Genomic DNA, 22929 nt, shown 5'->3' on the forward strand with positions numbered 1-22929 from the left:
GGATTGCCCAGCTGCAGCCCTACCTCGACACGGGGGCACTCACTACCTTGGTCCATGCGCTCGTAATCTCAAGATTAGACCACTGTAACACACTCTACGTGGGGCTGCCTTTGAGGCTGATGCGGAAACTTCAGGTGGTGCAGAATGCAGCGGCCGGACTCCTCACCGGAGTGAGAAAATACCAACATATTTCTCCAACTCTGGCCGCACTGCACTGGCTGCCTATCCGTTTCCGCGTCGACTTCAAAGTTCTAATGCTTACCTACAAGGCTTAGGACCTCGATATTTGGCACAACGCCTGCTCCCACCAAGGTCTACCCGGATCACCCGTGTGAGTCACGAGGTGAGGCTGAGGAGCCTGACTCTGAGAGAGGCCCGGAAGGAGAAGACACGAAACCGGGCCTTCTCAGCGGTGGCTCCTCGCCTCTGGAATAGCCTCCCTTCGGAGATTCGCGTGGCCCCTACGCTGGGTACTTTTAAAACCCAACTAAAAACTTGGGTCTACATCCAGGCCTTCCCTCCAGCTAATTCCTGACTTTTAACTCTTTTCTGTTTTATTTATTGTAACTCCTACTGAATGATTATGTATATTTTGTGGTTTATTGTTTTGCCTTCTATTGGAAGCCGCCTAGAGTGGGCCACGGGTCCAGATAGGCAGGATATAAATCAAATAAATAAAATAAAATAAATAAATAAAGTATTGGAGCCTCAGCTTCAGGATCTGTCCTTCCAGTGAGCACTCAGGGTTGATTTCCTTTAGAATGTATAGGTTTGTTCTCCTTGCAGTCCAGGGGACTCTCAAGAGTCTCCTCCAGCAACACAATTCAAAAGCACCAATTCTTTGGCGGTCAGCTTTCTTTATGGTCCAGCTCTCACTTCCATACATCGCAACTGGAAAAACCATAGCTTTGACTATGAGTACTTTTGTTGGCAAGGTGATGTCTCTGCTTTTTAAGATGCTGTCGAGGTTTGTCATCAGTTTCCTCCCAAGAAGCAGGCATCTTTTAATTTTGTGGCTGCTGTCTCCATCTGCAGTAATCATGGAGCCCCAGAAAGTAAAATCTGTCACTGTCTCCCTATCTTCCCCTTCTATTTCCCAGGAGGTGATGGGACCAGTGGCCATGATCTTAGGGGTTTTTTTATGTTGAGCTTCAGACTGTTTTTTGCATTCTCCTCTTTCACCCTCATTAAGAGGTTCTTTAATTCCTCCTCACTTTCTGCCATTAGAGTGGTATCATCTGCATATCTCAGGTTGTTGATATTTCTTCCGGCAATCTTAATTCCACCTTGGGATTCCTCCAGTCTGCCCTTTTGCATGATGTATTCTGCATATAAGTTAAATAAGCAGGGGGCCAGATGATGGCTTCTGGGAGTCTTAGTCCAAGAACATCTGGGGACCCCAGGTTGAGAAGCAATCTAAATCATAAACTGATCAGTATTCTTTGCCAAATACTTATAGAATGAATGCTGAATCTGAGAATATTCATCATGATTGAATACTTTGCTCTATGGAAGTTAGGCAGACTCATATTTGGATGAACCTGCACAGAAGGCTAGACAAGCAAAACCATCTCTTTTCAGTTTCTGTTTGACTGACACCATTCCAAACAACTTAACCTTGGGAAGTATGTAGATTTATTAGAATGTGACAAAAATTGTTCCATAGCCTTCCATTTGCTATAACTAATAGCAAAGTAGACTAGATAGATAGATAGATAGATAGATAGATAGATAGATAGATAGATAGATAGATAGATAGATAGATAGATAGAGAGATAGAGAGATAGATAGATAGATAGATAGATAGATAGATAGATAGATAGATAGATAGATAGATAGATAGATAGATAGATAGATAGATAGATAGATAGATAGATAGATAGATAGATAGATAGGCAGGCAGGCAGGCAGGCAGGCAGGCAGGCAGGCAGGCAGGCAGGCAGGCAGAAAGAAAGAAAGAAAGAAAGAAAGAAAGAAAGAAAGAAAGAAAGAAAGAAAGAAAGAAAGAAAGAAAGAAAGAAAAAGAAACTGGTACAGATGCAAATAATGTAGAATATTGAAATGACTAATTCTTCAGTAGAGAATTGAAAGCTTATTCTTTCTATCACGTTAGAAGTATATTCTGCCCTTGAAAACTCATTTGAAACTTGGCCAAGGAATTTTTTTTTAAAGGAGACTTTCTTCATTGCCTTTGTCTTATTGCTCAGATTTTCTTTCTTCTTTATGTTCCACTTACCGTTCTGGTATATTTAAACATTTGAAGATATGTTTATCTTCACTGGGAATCATTAATTGAAAAGTTATTCCTTTTAAAAAAGAAAGAAACAAGCATCCTATTGGGTATTTCTAGTGTTCTAGTTCTTTAAAGCATACTTGTGAAGTTCCTTTCCAGTGCTCATATTATAAGAGGCAGGCTGACAATGAAAATAGACGCACATCTTTTTGTATGAGAGAACTCATGCAGAACCTGAAACCCATGTTTGACACTTTTATTGAATAAGTCAACAGACCGTTTCAAAATTACATAGCAAAACATATAACTAAATGTATAAAATGATAATAAACAAGAATACATTTGCATGAAGTTACCTTTAAAACAACTATTTAAAACAAACCCCACTGACACTCTGGATAATCTACCCACACAGACCGGTACCTACACAAAATCTCCAACCACCACCCATGACAAAAGAGAGACATAATCAAAACACTGGTAGACTATGCGAATCAGAACTGCGAAGCTCAATTTCTCAGCACCAAACTCAACCATCTGAATTGGGCCCTACAGCAAATGGCTATTCCAAGAATGAAATCACAAGAGCCATCAAACCGAGAAAAGAACACTGAACTGAAGAAGAAAAACAGCCACCCACAAATAAAGTATTTCAGCTACATATCAAAGGGGTCACGGACTGCATGGGGAAACTTTTGAAAAAACACAACCTACAAATAGTATTCAGGCCTACCACAAAAATACAACAAATGTTATGGTCAGCAAAGGACAAAAGGGGCCCCCTCACCACTTCAGGAGTATACCTGATACCTTGCAGTTGTGGGCAGGTATATATTGGAACCACAAAATGCATCATCGACACCAGAAACAAAGAACATGAAAGACACTGCAGACGAAAACAACCAGAAAAATCAGCAGTAGCTGAACATGCCCTGAAACAAGCTGGACATTAAATTCTATTTCAAAACACAGAAGTACTGGACAACATCAGCAATCATTATGTTAGACTACACAGGGAAGCCATTGAAATCTGCAAACATCAGCAAAGGTTCAACAAAAAAGAAGAAAGTCTAAAACTCAACAAAGCCTGGCCCCCAGCACTGAAAAATACAGCCTGCAAAAATGTCAACGAACTCTACCCAGCCACAAGGACTGGTGATCAGTGCACACAAAAGACTAGCTAACAACACCCATCAATCACAGTGACAGATAATCTCCCCCCCTTATCACAACAATACACCCATAACAAAAAAACACCCTGATCACCATAATCACCCAATCTCCTGACAAGGACAAAAAGCTGAGCCCACAGATACAAATGATCAAATATCCCACACACTACACCAGAACACAAACAGAGTTCTAACTCCTGTCCTCTGAAGATGCTGGCCACAGAGACTGGTGAAACTTTAGGAAGAAAAACTTTCAGAACACAGCTAAACAGCCTGAAAAACCTACAGCAAGCATATTATTCTTTTCTTTGTTCTCTCACTCTGCTTAGTTTACTGAGCTTTGCTGAAATATTACCACACTTATAAGATTGCGAAAGACTGATTGTTGCACAGTTTTTCATTGGATAGGTTGTCCAAATATCAGCCACTGCTTTCTGGGATTCTGGCCACAATGTTGAGTTGCACTGGGTCTCTGAAATGGATATTGCTTGCTCCCCAGGTTATAGCTGTTTACTCTCCATTCACAATTGGGGTTATATTTTTCTGGAAATGAACAGATAATGTCAAAGACTCTAAGCAGAGCAGGTTGGAATGTCTCTTAAAGGCCACAGAATGGGTTGGTCTGAATCTCTGTGCCCAATATTCAGGCACAGAATGAGTAGTCAGTACTTTGAATTCAAGAAAGATAAATCACAAGCAATATGGGTCACCTGAGCTGAGCTACTTGCTGATGTCAACTCCCTACCCAATAAAGGTTGATGTCTTTCCTTTCCATCCAACCATTAAGGTGCTCAGACTGAGAACCCTGTGTATATAAATCCCTTTGCCCAGAGGTGGGATTCAGCAGGTTCGCACCTATTCTATAGAACTGATTCCTAAATGTACTATTGGTTCGTAGAACCATTTGCTGGCCTGAGATGAATGAAGGAGGAGGGGGCAGGTGACCAGAGATGAGCGGGGGGAGGGGGGTGCAATTAGCTGCCTCCCTTCCCGTGCCACACTGAGCCATCGGAGGTGGGGTGTAGGTGAGAGAGATAAAGCCCTGGAAAGATCAGAGGCATCACTGGGGGAAAGGGGGGAAGATGAGTCCTTGACATCACTGAAGGAAAGCCCGTGGTCTCAAAGCAGAGAGGGGGGTGATTGACAAGGCGTGAGGGAAGGACACAGAGGGAAAACTTTCTCGGGTGAGACTGCTTCAGTCAAGCACCCAACCATCCTCGTTTTACTATGATTTTTTTTTCAAGTTAAAGGTACCATGTTGCTCTGCCTAGAAACAGAGATTTTTTTTAATCTCAGAGAATATCCAATGCATGAACCGGTGACAGTCTCACTGATCCCCGCAAGCAAAGTATGCAATAGAAAAGTCACTCACACCACAAAGAGATCACACCCAAACCTCCAAGCCTCATTTAGAATAACAAATAACTCTTCCTCCTGCCCCCAAACTGACAATTTCAGGAGACAAATGGCACACAGATAGCCCACTCTGTTAGAAGGAGGAAGACAGCTATCAGTATTTTAACACTAGTAAGGCATTTACTATTCTTGAAGGCCATATATCCAGGGCCAAAGGAAAACACATAAACATATCAATAGATAAGGGGAATCGAAACTCTTCTCTCCAAACATTCAGGTGCATCTTGACCACAGGTCAACATGGGGGGTGGGTGGGGGCCGGAGGGACTCCGAGGGGGAGGAACCATCATTAGAAGGCGGCATTCTCCAGAAAAGACATACATGAAATCATACTAATCAAGCATTTGTTGACATTAGTTGTTGTGGGTTTTTCGGGCTCTTTGGCCGTGTTCTGAAGGTTGTTCTTCCTGACATTTCTTTAGTCTCTGTGGCCGGCATCTTCAGAGGACTGGACTGTTGAGATTGGGTTTCAAGCTTTCATTTTTGAGATTACTTTTAAGCAAGTATGCTTTTTTTGTTCATAGGATTTTTAAAAAATATATGAGACATGTAATTTCGCATATGATGAAATACAAATATGTAGAATGGTACACAACCATTCCAAGGTGCTATATTGACCAAAATGAATACAGGCCATATCATTTCTGTGGGGAAAAAATCCAGGGTGTGAAAGGAGAGAGGAAGGCCATCCCCTGAACGTCATCAGGATTGATTCCATTCTTTGCGGGAGGGGAAAAGGGACAATCCACGAGCGGCAGTTTGTGTCTATGCACGTGTGAATTGAAACAGGTGTATTCTCCATGATTAAACCATCTTGATCTCAAGGGGACTTCTGTGTAAACACGGAGAGATTCGGGTTGTGCATAGATTAAATATCATTTATAGACCAGAAGAGTACGTGGTGGGGGAAGTGTTTTTGGAGTGAGTCAAAGCAAGTTTAACTTCCCGAGTTCTATTGAAATTCTGTAAACTGCCTGGCAGGCACAGGGCAGGAGAAATAGTTATCTTCTTGACTTCCCCAGGAAAGCAGCTCCAACGGATCTTCTCCAACCCAAAGCAACACCCCCTGTTTGTTTCCTGAATTTAGCTGCAATCCTCACAGTAGCTGGCGGTGGGGAAATCCATATTTCTAACAATAACATATTGCTGCGAGTAATCCCTCCTGTAATAATAATAATATGAAGCATTTGGAGACGGGCTGGTCTGGAATTGACAGTTAAGACCCATAAATTCCTGTCCCTGGTGGAAACGAAAATGGCTAGCACCTGTTTGTTGGCATGGTTCAATACAGCTGTGGGCATTGTGGGACTCGCTTTGGGATCCAGCTTAGGAAGATTGTAATGTTGAGTATCTGTGCATTCAGATTTACCCCTGCATCCTAAGTGTGTGCTGGAGGCTGAAGTAAACCGGAGCTGCCCTCTCCAATGACTAGGAAACAGTTATTTGGATCCGTACTACCTGTGTGTTTGGTGGTGGGAAGAGAAATGAGCTTTTGTGCTCTTTATTACCTTTTTCCATCCTGACTCTGTGCCTTGCCTGATCCTGCTTGACCGCTCCAGGGTTGGAGCACCCTGCTCTTCCCTATTATTATGCCATGCCTTTCATTCTCTGTCCAACACTGCTTCTCTTTGTAGCTCTCAGAGGATAGTTTAATCGTGTGTGCCAGTTTACATGAACTTGGCCCCCCACCAGCTTCCCATTCCTTCGGCTGCCTTTTGTTTCTTAGACACTGTCACCGGACTGGTGTCTCCATGTCCGTCTGTCTCGCTCATGGGAAAAGTCATTTCCCCGCTCCCTCTTTCTCTCCCTCTGGGCATGGTGCCACCTGATTCGACCAGTTCCTCTGGCTGGGCACCTAAGGCTGCTCTCCTCCCTCTTTGCCACTCCCTGAGGTGTTTCGGGAGGGGGGAGCTTCATCCTTGAATTACCCCTCTTATAGCATGCCGGGGGGGGAGAGAGAGATCAGCACGGAAGCAGGGAATAGTGGAGTGTGGAGGGGCAGGCATCCAAAACAGGGAGGGCAGCAGGGGGAGGAGCAGGGTGCATGTGTGAGAGAAAGCTCAGCAGCCCCATCCACGCTCAGGCACAGCTGCAAGTGCCTGGTACGGAGCCTGCACTTTGGGCATTGTGTGTGTATGTGGTTGGGGAGAGAGAGTTCTGACCGAAGGTCGCTATAGGTGCCACAGTCAAACGCACCTACTCGTCATGGTGGGTAGTGTATGATAACCAGGTTGGATGGGATGTACAATACCGTGAGTCTGGTGTGCTGTGAGGACAACTCGCTGCCCATGCCACCTGTGCCATGGTGGCATGAAGGGAAAGTGGGAACTGAGAAGTGGAAATGGCCGCGAGGGTGAGTGGAGAGGTGGAGCCTGCCAGTGCTCCGAGGGAAACCATCATCACCACCAGCGCCGCCACCAACACCAACACCCCTCAAAGCGACTGGTGAGGAGAAGCAGTGGGCGAGGGGTGGAGGGGAAAGATGGAGGAGGAGGAGGAGACCTCAGAGGAGTCAGTAACTGAAGGACTGATTGAGGTGGTGGGGTTGAGGTGGAGTGGTGACAGATTGAAAAAAGACCATACCTTTCAAGCCAGAAGAAAGGGGGGGGGAGAATAACTCCACAACAGGTGCGCAAAGGTGGCCTCCAGGTAACAACAAACAGGGCTATCAGTCATTTCAGGAGCAGGAAAGGGGAGGGAAGCAATTTTTACTGGTGAGCTATAGGACGAAATAGGAGGTAAAGGGAAGGAGAGATGTGTCAGTTCTCTGTCTAACTTCGTCATAAGCACCCACTGTGAGGTGTGTGTTTGTGTGTGTGTTTTTGGCACATGCCCATGGTGAGGGTAACAGCAGCGGTATGCCCAAACAGATACACTTATCCAGATGTCTTAATTATATGAGAAGTAGTTGTGATAATAGGCAGTAGGGAAACCACTGTGGAAGAAACCCTGGGAATTGATTGATTGATTGATTGATTGATTGATTGATTGATTGATTGATTGATTGATCGATCGATCGATGTATGGTCATTAGGACATAGAACCTGTTGTTTATTTGAATCCCACCACTGCCTTTGCCCCTATGCCACTGGCTATTTTTAAGTCCATAGGTAGAACAGAAAGGTTTGCACAGCTGTTTAGACAGACCTTTTGTCTTCTAGAAAATTATTATTTTTCTCTCTTCTCTCACTCAGCCTAGTTTATGAAACTCCACTGACATGTTATTACACTATTAGGCTTGAGTGGCTGTGTGATTGTAGAAGATCTTCATATATGGGCTTTGAGTGCGTAGGTGACACAATTAAGGTATCATCACCATTTTTCTGTTCCTCCCTCCCTCTGCCATTTGTGTGTTTTGCTGGTTGGAGCCAGCCTTGTGCATCCATCAATCTAGTTTTTCAGGAGAATGGAGAGGCCACGGGGCCTCTGCTGATGATGTCAAATTGTGGATGGGCTCCTAAAGGAGGTGGCCATTATGCATATATCATGACGATAAACCATTCATTGCTTTGCAGCTGACAACATAGGTTAATTAATGAAGGATAATTGCTCATGACTATCTAATGCATACTTTTACCAGCACGGATTACTATTCCTCCAGGCTTAAGGTGGAACTAAAACCCAGATCATCTCCAGTTAATCAGATGCAAGGCTTCTTCCATGGGATCTCTGGAAGCTACTGCATGGAAACTGTGGGTGTCACGTTGTCTTGAATAAACAAACTGAGCTGATTGGGTTGGACTGTTTTTTGTTTGACTTTTCCTTTATCTCTCTTCACTTTTAAATTGCTGGTTGTGGGGAGAAACAAATACAAATGAAACTGGGTGTCTGGCATTGCAGACTGCTGCTAGCACCTTGTGTCCTGTCTATACCATTTAGTCAATGAGATGGTTTTTCTGTTGATGTGTCCCCATTCACAGAAAATGGAACCAGAAGCCCACATATACCATCATGGACCTGGAAAAGGATTGTGTTGGACTGTCTCCAAAAGCCAATCTGTGTTCTCTACATTGGCCTATTTTGTCTCTGTTGCAGAGTTTTGAATTTCTTATAAAAATCTCTTTTGTTACACAGTAGAACGACAGAAATCAACAGAAGAGAATAGCTACAAGTTCCCCAGAGTCCATCCCTTTCTCATTAACTGGCACTTAAAGTCTCCATAATTCACTCTGACACATTTATAGGAAAAAAGAATTAAAAAACCACATTTCTTTAATTGCATTTTTTGAAATTACAGACTTGTACATGCTGCTTTCTTTACTGCACTTATACTTGCAACCAACTGAACAGATCAACGGCAAACAAACAACTGCCACCAACCAAGGGGAAAGAGGGAAAAGAGCACTCAGCAGAGAGGCTGGACTCTCTTTGAAATCAAAGGCTAGAAGGAACAATTGGTTAGTGCTGGATAGATACACAATTGCCCCAGCCTAGAAAAGTACTCCCCAGTCACAAAAATCACAAGCATCTGGGCTTGCAAATAAAACTCCAACAGTGTCTAGGGTGAGGATGTGGTTTCCCTCTCCTTTGCTCCACAGTAAGAGAGGCAATTCTATCAGTTCCTGAACTGGGTGCAGCCAGTTACTAAGGAATACATATAGCTAAATTTGTTTGGCTTCACAGCACTTAATATAACAGGAATAGCTCTGCTAGGTGAATGTTGTTTTATTTATTCTCTAAGAAGTTCAAAACCCATTGCGGTGGCTTTAGTGCTGTCAACAGATGGGAAATGTTTGCTTACTTCGGTACCCTCCAAATATGACTTTTGCAGGTCCTTGAGTTTGATGGGAGAGCCCATAAGTCTTCTGAAAGTGACTCTGATACATTGATTTATGAAAATGTTGCAGAAATAAAACAAGTAAGAAAAACAATAGGATGACTAAAGGGATGATGCACAGCTGTGCAAACAGAGGAAGACAAGCCAAATATCTGCATTGTGGGCTGAAGCTAACAATCTTTCAAGTTCTGTTGTTGTTGTTGTTAATCTAAAGAAATAAAAAATAAACAAAGCCTTGCTACCTGAGTTTTCTTCAAGGCTTCTTAGCACCAAAGCAAGGGCAAATGTGGCTGAATTTTCTAAGATACAGAAATAGCTGTTGCCGTTTTGCCCAGTTTGGCTTTCATATTGAAATCAAATTACTGCATAGCTGAGCTCGCTTCAGCTTTGCCTGAAGATCCATGACTCCAAAGATTTTTTTTTAAATGTCAGCATATTAAGAGAAATACCAAGACTGTTTTATTTTGAAAAGAAAAAGGAATAAAGCATGGGAACATTGGCATACAAATTACATGCAGTTGCCACATGCCAAGCAATGCCTGGAATTAGTGATATTTAAAGCCTAATTCCACTATCTGTGTATACATTATTTGGAAGCCATCTCTAATGGAATTTGTTCTTGAAAAAGCATCCACATATGTGTGACCATTAATTATTATCTCATTGATTTAGGCATAATTAGCTTTCTTTGGATGGGGTCCAGTGGTGAGAATCCATTGAATGAAAAGGATCAGTGAATGCTTAGTATGCACAGCAGCAGCTGATGTGAAGAGAGATATTTCCATCATCATTAGAGATGGGCATGAACCCCTGGATCAGCAGTTCATGCTGGTTGATTTATTGGTCAAACAGGTGTTTGGTGCTTTTCAACCCCGCTTACTCCAGTGGGCACCCACTCAGAGGAAGTGAGCCAGCTTCCCTGCCCCGCCTCCTCCAGGCACTGCCTCTGAGTGGGTACCTGCTGGAGGAGGCAGGGCTGGGAAGCACCAAACTCCTGTTCCGCTGAAATATGAACCACCAGACTGGTGATTCCTGCTCATCTCTAATTATCATAATCACCACCACTGACTAACATAATGTTAAGTGTGCTCCATTAATAAGAGGCAAAAACATGGTAATCTTTATGCATGGATGTCTACAACATTCCAAGTTATCTCCCTGAAACAATCTGAAACCTGGAATTATTATTAACTGACTGAACAACAACAAAGTCATATGTATACTCAAAAGTTACTCTCATTGAATTGAATTGAAAATAACAAAAAAAGACGAAACAAGGCAGTTGGGTTGTTCATCAGCAACATTGCTAGCGCAAAATCAGCGGAAATTCAGCAGCATCAGCAGAGTATTGATCAGTCCAGGTAGTCCAAATAACTCATGCACACACAGGCAGCTTCTCCCAACACCAACGTGTGTTTACAGGATATATACAGCAGTTCAGTCTGGCAGCATAACAGGATAGCATTCATCACAAATCAGGAATACATCTCCTGTACAGTTTCACATATATACACATATACATATCTGCATGTGACCAATCACATTAGATGTTACATCATCCATGAGTGAGCATCCATGACTCAGCATGAGTCAGCATTCTTACAAACCTGTACAATGTGGCTGCTCATTAACACACACTTTGTTCTGTTCAGGCCTGGAAATTATCCTTGACAAGCATCCAAAATCATGGTCGGGTAGTACCATTTGTTCAGCCGTTAGCTCTCCATAAGTTCTTTAAAGTCTTCATCTAACTGGGCATTGTGGAGCCGGAGATGGGTTGGGGGAGAGAGAGAGAAAGAGAAAAGTTCAGAAATATTATAGGCTAGCTTCTCTGGTCTCAGGATATTAAGCCAAAGTTGTCAGACAGAGACTTGAAGAATCAGCTTCAGGTGCATTGTTCTGTCGTTTCACCTCTGGAATATAAAATCAGTAGTCTTGCTCCATCTCCATAGACAAAGGTTGACTCAATACTATCCATTACTTTTGTCATAGCAGACTGACCTGTAGTCTCCTTTTTGCCAAGAATTTCTTCTACGTTATACCATTCTTAAATGCTCTTCAGGTTTCTTAGCTTTGATGACAAAAAGGTTGTTTCAGCTCATCAAGGCATGCTGTCAGAAAGTGACAACCACTGTGAAAGTTTTCCAAACAAGAGCAGAAAAACCTGCCTTTTAAAAATTAGCAATGGCATCCATTTAAACAAACAAACATTGTTTTTTTCATAAAAACTTCAATTTTGCACAAAACTTGCATTTTCTACAGAAATGGGCACAAAAAAGTGTTGCAGTTGCAACCCACAAAGAGAAAACTCCTTATATGTTTCATTCTTATATGCTGTGAACTTCTGGACAGATAGCTCAGTGGTTCAGGAGGTTGGGAGTTTGATTCCCCACTACACCTCCTTGATAGGGGCTGGATTCAATGATCCATGGAGTCCCTTCCAACTCTGCAGTGCGAAGATTATTATTATATTATTCCAAGATTGTTATGATGAAATAAGCAAGACTTTTTTTTCCCAAAGGGGGTAACTGAATGTTACAAAAGGGAAGAAAATCAGATTAAGTAATGAAATGTGTTATTTGGAAGCAATGTTGCAATATAGAATAACAGCGATTTCAAATAATATAATGAGTAAGGGCACCCAATTGCTTTTAACCAGTAACGTTCCAAGCTTTATTATTTCTACAGGAAGATTTTTCTTCTATTGCTATTGAACACTGAACAAGCCTCACAGACAATGCATCCCTTCCATTACATGTCTTTTGCTACATGAAGCAGACAAGGGCGTCAGGCCACCCAAGCATGGAAAGGTCCATTTGACTGGCTGTACCATTGAAGGATGTTGTGAGCCCTGCTGAGAAGTGGAAGTGATGGCTGGCAAGTTGGAAAGGGCTTCTTGTAAGGGAAAAAGGCTTCTGAGATGATGTTGTTGTCTTTTATTTCCCAAGCACTACACAGAAACTCTTGAAAGTTACCGCAAAGTGGTGAACAGAGAATTGGTTTAGGTAAACGGTACTTGCCGAGGGAGGGAATGAAGCTGCTGGAGAAGGCTGTCAATCTGTTATGCAGGAGATGACTTATGATATGTATCTTTCCGAGTGAGGCCCTGTGATGGGATTCATGATTCAGAGAAAACCATTCCTCAGCCAGCATGCACCCTATTTACTGGAGGTAATGAGATTGAGCAGGAGTATATGTGAACAGAGTGTCAGTCTGTATAACACTGGAAAAAGATTGTTCAGTGTTTTATTACCAACTAGAATGTGTTTTCTGTTTTTGTTTTGTTTTGTTTTGAGCATTCAAAAGAAATGGCAATAACTGTGAAAGAGTCCTCCTGGACAAAGAATTATCCAGCGTTTCAACAGAAGAGGAGGAGGAGGAGAAAGAGGAGGAGGAAGAGATTAAAATCTGTAAAGAAATAACTGTTGGGGGGTGCCAGGCCTTGAACTTTTTCCTCATAGTTCAGAGAACTGGCCCTACCAAGAATGAGGGAAGGGCAACAAAGAATGTAAAACAATGGGGAATTGTTGAGACAAAAATCTGTGTGAACTGCTCTGTAATGCCTAAGATTCTGGGGAATGAGGTGCCATCCCTAGTATAAAAATAAGATTCACCTTCTAATGCAATCTGATTATATACATGAAATATGAGGGATATTTTGTACTTAATCTCAAACTTTGTTTCTCTTCTTAGGTCAACCCTTATGGACTAGGAAATCTAGCATCGATTCAAGGAGATTGGTGTCCCCTTAAAAGCCCTATGCTGGGGTGGGCAAAGTCAACCCCCTACAACCCTCTTCTGGCTACCCACAAACATCAACCCCCCCCCCAAAAAAGGGAAATCATACTTCCCAGAAACATCTAGGGGATGCAATTTGCACTGTACACCCAGTTACACTCCAGGGCTATATTCGATCCTAAAATTCCTTGTTTAAAATGACCATGAATTATTTGAACCATTCCTGTTGTGAAAGAAGGCCTTTTAGGTACAAAAGACCCTAAACTGAGGCAAAATCATTTATACAAGGCATGTTGTCTCCCTCCCATGTCGCCCCTCCCCCCTTCGTGTAAGACCAGATAGTGGTGCCATACATTTGATCTTGGAATGCGGTTCCAGTGGAAAAACCTTGACTAACACATAAAGACATTGTGGGACAGCAGACATAAAAGTTACACCTTGTTGTATGCAGAACCTGTCTCTTTCAAGGGAGAGGCATAAATGGCTAGTCCCTCTTTTTTGTAAGTGAGTGTGGCTTCCTTTTCACTTACCAAACACAAAGGCCATTAGATACAATAACACTTCCTTCCTGGAAATAAACTTCAGTTAGACTGGACTGAAGTAATTATGGCTAAGACTGTGCTGTGAATCCACTGTTTGTTGATGTTTGCAGTTCATTCTAGCTCTGCATACTTCAGGAGTCTCCCTATGGGGGGGGGGGGAGGTTGGCTATAGGGTCCATCATGATGAATATCTGTGCTTCCAAATTTACCATCATACCATTTGCAAGTGAAACACTGTTTTTCAGTAGGTTGGCTTCATTTGGATTGGGGAAAGACTATGTTGTTGTTTAGTCGTTAAGTCATGTCCGACTCTTTGTGACTCCATGGACCACAGCATGCCAGGCCCTCCTGTCTTCCACTGCCTCCTGGAATTGGGTCAAATTCATGTTGTTAGCTTCAATGACACTACCCAACCATCTCTGGGGGAAAGACTATAGCGAACTCTAATAGCTCTATAGCTAGTGATGTGCTATATGTGGCTAGTGACATTAAGCTATATTGTTGATTTGGAATAGAAGTTAAAGTACAAAAAGATGAGTCCATGTTCTATGTAGGGGGGGGTAATGTATGGTTTAAATTTATTTGTTTAGCATCAGTTGCACTATTTGCTTTAAACCAAGGTGTTTATCTCCCTTCTCTTTTGGGAATTCATTTGTTTATTAGGAATGGCTCTGTCATTTTGGCTGCCTAGGACAGCAAACTGTTGTGCTTTTACTGCCAGGTTGGGGGAAAGCACCTGTGGAATTTTCTTCCTCAAGTACCAAAATAACTTGGCTGCCTTTAGGCAATATGCCCCTTGATTTGAGTAAGCATGGGAGAGGGAACCATTTGCAGATCTGTGCCAGGCAGTTGAGCTCACTCTACTTAGATAACTATTGCAAAGTCAAACAGCTAGTTACTTTAAATATAATAAAAGCAAGTACTTCATTTATTAATTGCCCCCCTCATCTAAAAATAAAAAGTCAGCTTGAAAACTTTATGTTCCTCAGCTGCTTAATTGTCCCTGATGCTCTGTGAACAGCTGTTGTTTAGCACTGCAGTAAACACTTACTTGGTGCCAATGTTAAGCAAATATTCACATTATTTAAATATGAATAATAAATCACAAGTACATCCTTTATTTAGAGCAAGCTGAACTACTGGTCAACATATCTTTACAGGGATTTATTTTTAAAGTGTGTAAGTGTACTTACCAACGATTAAGCCTCTGGCAAAGGGAATTCACTTCCCTATTAAAAGCACAAAGCACCAATAAATAAATAAATAAATAACAATCACAGTGGTGATGTGAAAACTAACAATGCTTTCTTTAAAAGCCTCCCCAACTCCCAGGCCACTCATCTGATTTGTTGGTGTTAGTTAGTCAGCTTTTTAAGCTAACAGAAACACAATTTGTCTCTGACCAAGGAGAATAATTGGATCGCTATAAATATAGCATAGGAACATGGTGGCGCTGCAGGCTAAACCGCACAAGCCTGTGCTACAGGGTCAGAAGACCAAGCAGTCGTAAGATCGAATCCACGCGATGGAGTGAGCTCCCATTGCTTTGTCCCAGCTCCCGCCAACCTAGTGGTTCAAAAGCATGCAAATGCAAGTAGATAAATCTCGGTGGCAAGTAGACCACCTCGGTGGGAAGGTAACAGTGTTCCGTGTCTAAGTCGCACTGGCCATGTGACCACGGAAGATTGTCTTCGGACAAAACGCTGGCTCTATGGCTTGGAAACAGGGATGAGCACCGCCCCCTAGAGTCGAACACGACTGGACTAAATGTCAAGGGGAACCTTTACCTTTACCTTATAAATAGAGCACCTAGCAAAGGGCCTTGTGGAAGTGGGAGACGAACTGTAGTTCAAAGGATGGCAGTAGAGTCTAGTGGTTGAAGACCAGGACTGAGATTTAGGAGACCCAAATTCAAGTCCCCAATGAACCATGTAGCTGACCATATGATCTCGGGCAAGTCACTTTTTCTCTCAGCTGGATTATCCTCAAGTTGTTGCAGAAATAAACTAGTGAGGACAAGGGCCATGCACATCACCTTGCAGGTCTTTCTTTCTTTCTTTCGAGAAAAACTAGAATATAATATAAAAACTAGAATATAAAGTAGTTAATAAATAGATGGATAGTCTAAATCAGAAACAGTTGAGGCTGGTCTATATAGTCTTATTAATTGCCCTTGTCCTATTCAGTGCTAACAATATTTTCCACCAACTCAGTGAAGTCGATGGGGGACATTATTATGAATAGGAAGAGATTCACTTGTTTCTTTGGCTTTCTCTTGGCATTTGGTATTTTATGGGCTGGGTGTTTATATTTTTTTGGCATCTATTGGTCATATAATGTGGGGCAAGAATGGTTCTGTTCCTGCTGTCCCCTTTGTGGAGAAACTGCAGCATCAAAAATGACAGCTTCCCAGGGTTCAGCTGGCCAGCAGTCACTGACCATCCCTAAGATGTCACAGCAGTGGCTGGTGGAATTGTGAGGTATGGTGTCCTTAAAAGGGAATGTGGAGGCAAGATCAGGAGGCAGCAGACAGAGGTGGTGGACCAGTAAGGAAGGGTGAGTGAAGCAGAAGAGGAAGATGACAAGACACAGCAGGGACTAGGAGAGTGGCAGAGGAAGGCTTGTGGAGAGGAACAGGCCCATGTGAGGAGGCAGGAAGAACCAAATACAGAGGCACGGCATTATTGGCATGGCTCTGCCTTCACCGAAGACAGAGCACCAGGCAGAACTGTCTCAGGGCCACCTTCAACAACAGTGGAGCAGCAGAGTCCCAACAAAAGTATTCTGTGCAGGTGTGGAATTGACCAGGATAGCTCTTCTCCTCAGATCTTGGGTGGCAAATCCAAGTGATCCGCGGCAGCAAAAGGTCTGGCCATGAGACCCTGCCCTAGTCGCACTGGTCCAAAGGTAGAGCACTGGCAGAGAACTTGAAGGACCAACCCCACCTGTGCAATTGCATAAGACTCGGTACAATTGCAGCCCCTACTGAGGGAGTAAGGATTCTGGATATGCTTACTCTTTCTGAGGGCCTTCTCCTGCCAGGCCATGGGATTTGGCAGGGCCCAACTCTTACTTTATTGCTGGCTGACTGCCTCCGGAGTCTGCTAATACTTATCAAGGTGATGGCACTGCTCCTGCCACTACTTATCAATCTGAGACCCTTGGGACGGATGAGGGATTGCAAGCAGTAGGAAGGAAAGCAGGGTCTAAAGGGGGTGACAAGGGCATGGATACATTGAATGAAGTGAGAATGACTCAATAAAGGTGCAGTTCACAGACAACTCTGGTAGGTCCTGACAGTGGTGGTGTATCCAAAGGAGGGTATAACATGCCCCTTGGCATATGGATATTTGCTAAAATTGTAGCCTTATGGCTATATTGGGTTTCAGTGTGTAAGCCATTTTGAAAGGTGGCTTAGAAGTAAATTTAAATAAATACAGTGAAAATAAAGTAATAGAAATTAAATAAATAAAAATTAATTTCCGCTTCTGCTGGAAAAAGATAGAGTTCAGACTGCCTCTGCTTGTTGTGCTCTGAAGAGACAGTTGTATAATCTCCTTCCTTCCTTCCCTCCTTCACACAAGTAAAATCCAGAACTAATTATAGTAAGGCCCCTTTGTCCTGCCCCCTTGTGGCCTTTTTCCACCTCCTTGTGTGTTGCATATCAGGTTTGCTACTATCCACAATTTCAAGCATTCGTGATACATTGTAGAATGGATCCCCCATCGGTACGGGGGTCCTACTGTAGTGTTATTCCACCCACATAGCAGATAGCTGCTAACAATGAAATGAGAAGTAAGCAGTTCCCTTATCAAGCTGATGGAGGCTTTTGGGACATGACATTTTCACTCCATTTCCCTGTGATTTCCTTTGCCCCATTTTTGTTACATTAATACACTAAAGGTAGATTCACTTCCTTTAAAAAGACACATATGTGTCTGTTTTCATGCAGCTTTTGACAGCACCCTAAAACTAGAGCAGAAGACAAAGATAGTTCTAATGCTTTAATACTATATTCATTTGTGCAAGGGAAGCAGGGAGGTGAAATCAAAGGGGGAAAAGATACAAAGCAGAAGTGAGAAATATTGATGCTCCACATGCCAGTACAAATGGAAGTCTCTCCTTGGCTTCTGTGGGTCAAACTAGACTAGAGATATTTGTATTCCCTACAACTCAACTTGTGTTCCCTCCTATGGTGAGATTTCTTTAAGAATACATTGCCTCAGCAATCACATTTACAAAGTAAACCACGTTTTACCTTCTAGTGATCAATCACAAAACAAAGCATGCTGCATGCAAATAAAGTGAGGGAAATTAGCCACCACAATGTCACTGCTTGAGGAACCACTTATTTTTTTAAAAAATGTGCTTACCATGTCATCTAATTTAACCCTAATACATTAGGTTTCTCACTATAAAATATGGCAACTAGAACGATAGTGCTTATAGTGCATGTTTGCTCAGGTGATGAGAAGAAGATATTTAAAGTTTCCAGGCTGTCAGAGACATGAGGAATGCAACATCTTTGGGTTCTAAGTAACACGAACAGTCCCCTAGAAGGCAAGGTATCCAGGTCTTGATCTTTCACTCAAAATCCTCTCCATAACTTCCTTGCAAACTTTCTGCAACTCACAAAGGATGTGCAGGGTCAGATCTTCTGGGCAGAGGCACCACAAATCCAGCTTCTAGCTGTCCTTCTGGTTTTGCAAGTCCACTGAAAATCTTGTGAACAAAATCAGGCTGAGGGTTCTTGTTCTTCAGTATACATGTTATTTGTTTGTTTGTGTCATTTCTAGTTTAGGTACCAACAACACTAGGTCCTAATGAGGGGACCCAAGGCGGCTCACAATAATTAAAACAGGTTACGCTAAAAATGCCACAAAGAGTTAGAAACTGATTAGACATACAGTATACTACTAATCAAAAGGCTTATCTAACATTTAGACTTTTTAAAACACACTGCCCCTCTGTATTAAGCTGTTCCAGTGATGGTGGGCAGAATGCTAGGCCCTGTTTTTCTTATTCAAATCAGAGCAGGAGAAATCAGTGTCTCCCCAAATGTACCAGGGCTGTTGGAACACTTCCCAGCATACTCTGGAATGAGATTATAGCACAACCTATCCCTGGAGGTGTTGGAGCTTAAAATGTGGTTCGTCAGAGGAAACATACTGTTCTAACTAGACTATTTTTGAAGTGGGGGGGGGGAATAGACAGCACAGTGAGAAACTAACTGTTAAAACAAGAGCTGTGCTTTTTTGTTATGGTTCCCCCCTCCCTGAAAGGACTGTCAGGTTTATTGGTCACACAAAAATATATTAAACATAGACTCCAGACTATCATATAGTACACTGGAAATAAGGAATTAATTCAGGCTGCTCTGCCTGTTCCCTGTGGTAGATACTGTTCAATATCCACTTACAAGTGCTAAATTTCACCCCGGGTAGGATGCCAGATAAATTTATAGTCTATATAAACCAAATTGTACCTTTAATAGAAAAGCCTAGGTCAACATATTGACAGTTCAGAAACATTATGAAGATGCAAACTGTTTGCAGTTTGGTTTGCAAATGTGAAGATGTCTAAGATTAACTGCTGTTGTGAATATATATCTTGCTTAAATTTGATTAGGGAAACTGTTGTGGGAAGCTTTTCTGTACTGTATATAGCTGTTCCAGTGATGGTGGGTAGAATATATATACAGGCTGACCCTGAGATGACTCCCTGAAACTTTAAGTCATTTGTTCAGTTTCAGATGTTAACCTGATGTTCAACTGAAGTTGACAGCTGTGTGCAGTTTTATTGATTTCCAGTTTGATCTTCCTTTCTAGGGGCCTACTGGAATGCTAAAGAAGGAAGCTAGAACTACCTGGTGGAATAACTTCATCCAGAAAGTGATCTCAAAACTGTAAGCCAATATTTGGATTTCTCTCACACACACCACCCCCTCAGCATGGCAGATAGTTAGATAATGGATGACAGAAAGACCCACCACCCCCAGAACATCCCTCTGCTGGAGGGAATTGGAATTTGGTTATACCCTTTGGATGCAGAGGAAAAGCAGTAAGATTAGCTCAGTCTCATCCCCTCCCTTAGAATAGGGAAAAAAGATTGGTCTCAAGAACTGTTTGCCCAAACTGTCCTGCATTTAGCACAGAGCAAGAGTAGTCAGACTGCTACATCTGTGCCAAATTTGGTGCTGATCGAAAGTCTAGTTTCAAGGTTATATACTTGGGGGGGGGGGTGCCTGTAGAATGTTGATTTGCTGTGTCGTACAATCCCATTTGCTGCACTCCCATACAGAAATAATCATATACAATTTGCACAGTTGCACAAAGTGTATAACAATTTGGTGCTTATATAGAATTGTGAACTTGACTGATTTTTAGTGCCTGAGATAAAACATCATCAAATTACCTGAAGAAGAAAAGGGAGTAAGTCGGGAACTGCTGGTCATCTAATTAGCTGGAGCTCCCTTCCCTTCCTTTCAACTTATTTTAGTCTGTAATTAACAGACTGAACTTTCAGGTTTGAAGTTCAGATCAAATGTGACATTTTAGTTAAAAAGAATTAGGATTTTTGTTTTTCCTTTTTTTTGTTTAAAAAAATGGTTACCATATTTTAAAAATGCATCCAAGGTCCAACAAATGTTTCAATAAATCTAATTTATCATAGCAGAGCATCTTCATAGAGAAATAATTTCTTTATGAAGTTGGAAAGTGCTTGAAAACTCACAAATACCTGAGCAAAGCCCCCCACCCCAGTTTTCCATTGTCCAAGCTGTGTGTGCCTCTCCCAAAGATTTAGCTCGCTGCTAAGTATGCAGACTTTGAGCAAGTGAGCGTTGTTTGCTTCCCACCCCAGAAAAGGCAGAGACATCACAGGGACACGTTATGGTTGGGGGGCAGAGAGAAGCCTATTTAGGTGACTCACCCAGCGTACATTGTCCTCTTCTTTCCGGGCACCCACCCGCCCTCCCTCAATCTAGTGTGAGTTTTTCTGGTCGCCATCTGGGGCCGGATAGGAATTTTTGACCTTCATCCTGATTGGCCTTGGATGGGGGGATTTTTCGCCTATCCCACACTGGATGAGGGTTGTTGGCTTTTGGTGTAAACTATTTTGGTCGCACTGGTGCGTAGTGTGGAAATAACCGGTATTTCGGTGTGTCCCAATTTGTAAAATCAGGTAAGCCAACAGCGCATCTGACCTTCCAGTGCTGCGGATCGTGCAATTACAGTGCCTGTGGGGGGAGGATGCGCTGGGCCACTCCCGGACCAACAGTCATCAGTCAAAGATGTCTTGAGGTCTGGGGGTGTTTATTAGCGGCTAGCCAGGATCCTGTGGTCTCGTGACCGCCGGAGCTTGGGGGCCGGGGACTCGCCCATTTATTGATCAGGGAGTATGGGAATACCCCCAGTTAACCGGCTTTCCGCACTACAGCAGGCCCCCATATTCTTTTACTGGCCGAAAGGCAATTTTCCTGAATTCATTATTTAAATAAAGTGTGGCCCGCATTTAATCCAATCTACTGTCTCATGTCTTTATTCTGGGGTGGCAAATGAATATGCAGCTCAGAAAGTATAAGTCCTTTGGAATTGGGATGGTAATGAAGGTTGCAACATATTCTGATGGCTGCCTTTCAAAAGCAATGCTTATAAAAAAAAATCCACACACCCCCAATAGGCTTCAAAATACTCAGAAAGCACAGATGCTGCTTTGCACCTTGAAAACAGGGCCACAAACACTCCTGAAGGTAATGGGCATAATGATTTACTGACATTTCTTCCATGGATATTGTACAGCCGACATTGTTATTTTGCTCATGTTTTCAAATTGCATAGCTGAATAGTGGCTAGAACTACATGTTTGCAATAATCCACAGCAAAGGTATTTGCTGAGAGTTAGGTGTGAATTGACACAAGCCTGCTTGTAACACATAATTCATACCAACTATTCAGAGAGACACAGACCCGCCCTGCTTTGCCCTGCTCCAGAGCACTCTCTTTTGCTGTTTTTTTTTGGGGGGGGGGAAGACATGCCTCTGTGAACAGAAGGGGAATTTAACAGCATGCCTACTTCAAAGTAAGCACCGCTGAGTTCAAAGGGTACAGCATGTTCACCTCGAAGAGTAATAAACTTCATTCTCACCATTCAGTCAGCAATCTTGGGAGATTCTTACCAAAGAGAAGCCAAAGCTCTGGCGTATGTTAAAAGGTAGAACAGAAAGGTGCATCATTTAAAAATCACAGTAGGGTGTGGCATTGTGTGCAGTGACAGGAGTCACTGCAGATCCCACCTGTCTTTTCCCTGAGTGTGTAGTTTCTGTCCCTGATGACACACTTGTTAGGTTGTTTTCATCTTTTGATCAATTACCCAGTCCTTCTGTGCTTGCCAATATGTGTCAGTTTTGTTTCGCAAAAGGAAATAGACACCACTTTTGAGCAATGACATTTTGTGCAAATACTGAAACTATCATTGTCAGTTTATATACACAACCATCTTTTGTATTGATCTGCATCATTCTGGGGGCATCCAGGAGCAGAAAGGGACCAAACAAACAATCCCTACACCTCTTATGGCATAAATACACATAACGGATACTAACCCGTTAATCAACTGCCAATCAAAATATCCATTAATTGGGATGCTCTCCCTCCCTCTGTGTCTGTGTGTTCACATAGGCATAGGGGCTCATGCAAATGTGTGTTATGTAAACTCCATTTCCACACCACATTCCTCTCTCTACTCCATGCCTACTTCTGTTCCCACTCCCTCTCCTCAGCCACAGGAGAATCATGCTTATTTCCTAAAAAGAGCAGTAAATGAAACAACGAAGTCACAAAAAGCTGCTTTGCCTGGAAAATGTGGGAGGGCAGCTCCTCTGAAGTGAAAACTGTTGGACTCATCATTCCATTGCAAACTGCACAGGATCATTTTTGGTTTTGTTTATTTGTTTGTTTGCTTTCTTCTCCTTTGAGTCTCATCGAGACTAAAATTACAAGCTAAATTACTTGTTCTTGATGAGACAGGCTGTCAAGAGTATATGAATCCCCG

At 42.5% G+C, this 22929-nt stretch overlaps 1 long non-coding RNA gene across 1 annotated transcript in view; it reads left to right on the forward strand.

Annotated features, from left to right (window-relative positions):
* Positions 1 to 22929, forward strand: part of LOC140704837 (uncharacterized) — a 124645-nt gene that overhangs the window by 23778 nt on the left and 77938 nt on the right. Inside the window, exon 2 of the long non-coding RNA XR_012084299.2 lies at positions 19707 to 19783. This is a non-coding gene — a long non-coding RNA (uncharacterized LOC140704837). The remainder of the gene's footprint in view (positions 1 to 19706; positions 19784 to 22929) is intronic.

This window comes from Pogona vitticeps, chromosome 2, assembly GCF_051106095.1.
Source record: "Pogona vitticeps strain Pit_001003342236 chromosome 2, PviZW2.1, whole genome shotgun sequence".
Taxonomy (NCBI): domain Eukaryota; kingdom Metazoa; phylum Chordata; class Lepidosauria; order Squamata; family Agamidae; genus Pogona; species Pogona vitticeps.